Raw genomic sequence first — 6,145 nt, forward strand, 5'->3', positions numbered from 1 at the left:
AAGAGCACCGGCTCCAGTGTTGGGATGACCTGGATCAAATCCGGGCTCAGATACTCAGCACCACACCCAGAAATAACTGGCCGTGTAACCTTGAGCAAGTTACTTAACCCTGATTGCTTTAAAAAAAAAAAAAGAAGCCTGATTTAGTGTGCCACACCCTTACCCCTCTCAGTATATACTTCAAATTGACTGTGGCCTGGAAAACCAAATAACTAAGATTCTTAGAATTGCATATAAAGTTAAGTACTGACTGAAAGACTTAAGAGTTTCTCCTTAAATATATGCTGTTCATATCTAGTTCATTGATCTGTTCCAAATGCTGAGTGTTGTCATAGATTTCTAGAAAGAGATGGCTACAACAGACAAATGAATGGCAGGGAAAGGTGACAGTAAGAATTGAGTTAAGGAAATTTAAAAGCAGAACTAGAAAACTAGAAAAGCATTTTTCTTGTTTATATACCATTTTTTGCCCTTGGCAACCCCTCTCCTTTTCCCACCCCATGATGTTCTTCATATCTATACCTTTTTTCATGCTGTTTCGCCATGAGAATTTCTTCTTTCTCTTCTTCACCCATTCAAATCCTTCAAGACGAAATTCAACCTTTTATTAAATTTTAATTTATTGAAACACTGTGGTTTGACATAACAAATGTTTCCCAACAAAGGCTCTTCCCCTCCTAAAAAAAACCTTACAAATTATATTCCCCTAAAAAATTTGTTAATTAACAGAAAGAAGGGATATATATGTCCCCTAACATTTGACAGTAATAATACTTACAATGAACATAATATTTGACTTGAGTTTTGTTGCCTCTTCCTTTTAACCTTATTTACATTTAAAAAAATTTTTTTAATTTTTAATTTTTTGCTTTTTGGGGGGCAATTGGAGTTAAGTAACTTGCCCAAGGTCACACGGCTAGGTTGTGTGTGTATGTGTGTGTGTGTCTTAAGTGTCTGAGGCCGAATCTGAACTCAGGTCCTCCTGACTCCACCCTACTCACTGAGCCACCTAGCCACCCCTTATTTACATTTTTTTACTCCTTTTTTTTTTTTGTTCATTTACCTCTGCTTTCTTCACCTTGGATCATTTCACTCCATTTTTCTTGGAATTTTGTCACTTGTCACTGGAATATTTATCATTTCTTAGGATACAGTATAATTCCATCATATTCAAATACCATAATTTGTTGAGCAGTTGCTTTACAAGTATTTTGTTTCTAGCTGTTCATTATCACCAGTAATGCTGCTGTGAATATTTTTTATATGTGTAGGTTTTTTGTTTTATTTGCTTTTTGGAGGGCAATTGGGGTTAAGTGACTTGCCCAAAGTCACATGGCTAGTATGTCAAGCATCTGAGACTGGATTTGAACTCAGCTCCTCCTGACTCCAGGGCTGGTACTCTATTCACTGCGCCACCTAGCCATCCCTACATATAGGTTTTTTTTTCTTGCTATTAATACCATTTGTACATTTTTCATGAGAATAGACCACTTCAGTACACACTGACCTCTTCAATATTATAGTGTCACACCAAAAAGTGCTTTCATATTTTCTTGTGTGTTAGTTTTGTCTTCCCAGTTGTTCTTGGTGACCATTTTCTTCTGGCTAGTAACTTATACAATAATTGTGACTCACCTCATTTAATACATGCTTCTGATGTATGAATTTCTCCTTGCAGAAGTAAGGCTAAGTGATGGCCTAAGCTCCTTAGTGGGATTGGATCCATTTATAATACTTATCATATTACTCAAACCACAATTGCAAGCCCTACTTGGGTAGAGTCCCTTCCTAAGTTGAAGAAACCCTTATACCAAGTACCTTAACCCTTTTCTACTTGCATGTTAACTCAGCAGTTTTCTTTAGAGTCAATCATAACCTCTTGTAAAACTCTTAATTGGCCTATTAAAAATTCAACAGTGTCCTACCCTTGAACCTTTTAAACTTTTTAAGAAGCCAAAAATAATAGTGTCTTCTAATGTCATTCTCAGGAAAAGTAGGCAGGATGCACTGGGCAAGGCCACCCACACTGAGATAATAATAACCCCGTAATATTGTCATTCTATAAGAAATGATAAGCAGGATTGTTGTGGTGGGGACTCTGTCCACACCAAAAACTGTTGGGGTTTCATGATATGTTGTGGTGGAACCATCTCAAAGAATTCAGAGTTGGACCATCTCTAATCCAAGTATAGGCATTTATTGAAATTGATGCCTTTCATAGAGCAAGCTAAGTTCCAAGAGGAACCAGCAACTTCAGAGAGAGTAAGATGGATTTTTATAGAATAAAGATGCAATTATATAACAGAAATTAAGAATATTTAAAAAGGTAGGAGGGGTTTGTTAAGAAATTAGGTAGTAGAGGAGGGGTCTCAGCCACAGAGGAACTATGATGTGATTACCCACAATGCATACAGTATGTATATATGGTAATGATATTGTAATAAGCTTCTCAACTTCATAAGTTCACTCTAGGTCACCTCTTTACTATTACTGTGCAGGTACCTATTTAAGGAAAGTCCCTTCTATTGTTTTTGGGTCCAAATCCTGCTTGGGCATCCTGGTAGTGCTGCTTTCTGATTGGCTGACTATTGTGGTCCTGTCTGAGATTACATGGATGTGGTTGTGGTTGAGTGCATGGACACACCTATTTCTTTTTTCATTTTTTGCTTTTTGGAGGGAAACTGGGGTCAAGTGACTTGCCCAAAGTCACACAGCTAGTAAGTGTGTCAAGTGTCTGAGGCTGGATTTGAACTCAGGTCCTCCTGACTTCAGGGCTGGTACTCTATTCACTGTACCACCTAGCCACCCCTGACATACCTATTTCTATGGGAATGGGTCTAGGGGCAGTACCTAGCCAGAGGCAGTGGTTGGGATCCTATCATATGGACATGCCTGCTGTTCTGTGAGAACTATGAGTTCATGGACACACCTGTTTTCTAGTGAACAGTGAGGCATATAAGTAGAAGTTAGGACATTGGCGGGGGCGGGGGAGTGGGGGGAAGGAGAGGCTGGGCTAGAGGGATAGGGGGTGAGGGGTATGGGGTAGCTAGATAGGTACAGTAGGCCTTCTGTTCACTGGGGCCTATAATGAAGTTTGAATATTGGGGCTGGGAGCTGCTTTATTAGGATTCCATCAGGATGGTTTCAGAAAAACCTGAAAAGACTTACATAAACTGATGCATAGTGAAGTAAACAGAACAGAACATTGTACACAGTAAGTAACAGCAATATTGTTCAATGAAGAATTGTGAATGACTTAGCTATGCTCAGCAATACAATGATCTAAGACAATTCCAAAGGACTAATGATGAAGCATACTATCCACCTTCAGAGAAAGAACTGATATTGATTGAATACAGACTGAAGCATGCTATTTTTCACCTTCTTTCATTTTTTCTTTTATTTGAGTCTTCTTGAACAAAATGACTAATATGGGAATATTTTAAAAATTGCATATATATAAGCTATATTTGATTGCTTATCATGTCAGGAAGGGGGGAGGGGAGGGATGGAGAGAGGGATAGAATTTGGAACTCAAAACTTTAAATAAAAATATTTTTAAAAATTGGAAAAAAAAATAATCATCTCCTAAGGAAACTGAAAATATAATTCTTAGATTCTTGGGCTAACTATGATAAATTGACCAATACAAACCTACCATCCAGATAGCAGATCACTGATATGTGCCAAGGCTGAACTGCCCCAAAGACCAAATATGAATTTTTAAAAAACTGTCCATGAGCTTAGGCACAATGTACCCTAGTCAATTCATACTCCCCAAACCTTCAAGACCAAGATGGAGGCTTTACTGATGAGTTACAACTGAAGCATGGATCTTTCTCTTTTGGTAGCTCAGTAGCACAATGGATACAGTAAACCTGAGTTCCAGTCCAGTCTTAGAAAATTACTAGCCGTGTAACCCTAGACATGTCACTTAACTCATTTGCCTCAATTTCCTCATCTATATATAATGGGAATAATAATAGTACCTACCTCAGCAGAGTTATTGTAAGGATCAAATGAGATGACTGTAAAGCACTTAACACAGTACCTAGTACATAGTAAGCACTATATAAAGTTAGCTATTATTACTATTATGTCCACATGAAAGAAAAAGTGAATGAGAATAAATGGACAATGGATACTGATAGAGACTTAGAAGGAATGAATGAAAAGTTGTGATATTTTATTCATTGACATTCATTTACATAAGTGTAAATGTTATTGGCTACATTGAGGTTTATTATTAATTTATAACAAATCATTCAACAATTTTAAAAAGAAAAGTTCTTTTATAAAATGCAGCTTTAAAAAAATTAGGGTTATAATTTCCATCCATACTACTACTGTTCTTTGCATCCATTACCTCTGTCAGTGTAAATCTATTCCAGCTAAAAGTGCCAATGGACTGTTTTAGACTGCTTTTATCATCTGGTGGGAAGTATGGTTCTATAATAACAGCAGACATTTAAATTATACTTTGTGCTTTGCAAAGTGCTTTACAGACATTACCTCAAATGAGACTCACAGTTCTGTGAGGTAAGCAGTTACAGGTATTATTATCCCCATTTTACACTGGAGGAAACTGAAGTTGAGAGAGAAGTGACCAGCAGAGAGGCTCACACAGCTAGTAAGTGCCTAAGGCAGAATTCAGATTCAATTTTTCTCAACTCTGAGACCTTTATTCTACTCCCTGTGGCACACTACCTCCAATAGAAGGTACACTTATAAATTCAGTGAGCTAAAACTTTAAGTTCTGATCTATGGGTCATGTATTCTGGCTTCCCTACATTTGGAAATTCCACTTGGAACTAGTGAGGCTAGCCCAGGATTTCACTGTGATCTCTAATCTTACCAGGAAACTGACCTTTAGCAACATCTATGTCCTTATATTGGTTATAGTAGAATAATAATAATAATAACAGTAATAATGTAGAACTAACTCTGCAACTGTTTTGTCAATATAGGAAATCAGGAAACAACTCCTGTTCTACATCCTCCTTTTTAACTCACATTTGTTGAATAAGAGATTTCAGAAGGCATGAAACTGCTTCTCTTGCATCTTTTACCAGTATTTACTCTCCATCAAAATGGAGTGCTTTAAATGGACCTTGATGGCTTACTTTAACCAGAGCCAACACTAAACTGAACTCTATGGTCCTTTCTTATCCTGGAGGCAGCAGGCAAATAAACTATGACGTTTATGAAATAAAAGCATAGGAAAACAAAGTGAAGAAGCCAGACACAGATGTCAAAGAAAAATATAGGGCAAAAGGTCCAGTAAACTACAAAGAGAAAAACAGTCTCTGTGGACAGCTAGAAGTTAGGAAAGGTTAAAAGTGAAAATGAGGAAAATGGTAACAGGGTAATGGGAATGAGGAAGAGGTGAGTCAGCAAGTTTTGTGAACTCAGCAGGACGCCTGCCTGAATGGGTGGAAGAGGATAGCCAGAATTAGCAGTGGATATACACTGACGGGAACCTGGAAGTGTTAGCACTAGGAAAAAGGTGGAAAGAGGGATGTCTAGTCCGTACTTGAAAAAAAAAAAACAACTAGGGTTTTCAGGATAATGGTTGTTTAATTTATGTTGGTAAAGCATTAATCGTGTACAATTGTCTGATCAAGAAAAATTCCTATTATCTAATAGTTATAACGTAAATAACTGTTAGAGAGCAAGTAATTTACATCCCCATAGTTAGATTAGGAAAGAAAGTGACTTGGAAAATGGGGACCAGAGGGACTTCCGTCAGGATTGCTTTTGGCAGTATTTAAGTGTAAGACAAGGGAGACTTCTTGCCGGATGAGAGAAGGGGCCTCGATAAATCATCGTAACTTCTTTCCAATTTGAATATAGCCCTAAAATACTATGTAAGATTTTCCTTTAAGGTTCTGGAGAAGTGTTGGGAGTCTCGCCAACACTAAGACTTACTGCGTCTAGAAGTCATGCAGATGAACTGGGATAAAGGACTTAAAGAGGACAAAAGCCTAAAAGGCCATTTTCAAAGAATTATTACCAAAAATATTTAAATATGCCCCCACATTGAAATAAAACAAAAGCAGTACTAAAAATTTTTAGGCTCCTCTGCTTTCAATCTCAATAGGAAAGATTGGAGAAAATTTAACTGGCTAGTGATAGGGAAAAAAAA

Source organism: Petaurus breviceps, unplaced genomic scaffold (genome assembly GCF_028583685.1).
Source record: "Petaurus breviceps papuanus isolate PSGF00001 unplaced genomic scaffold, PetGlider_PUasm1.0 77, whole genome shotgun sequence".
NCBI lineage: Eukaryota > Metazoa > Chordata > Mammalia > Diprotodontia > Petauridae > Petaurus > Petaurus breviceps.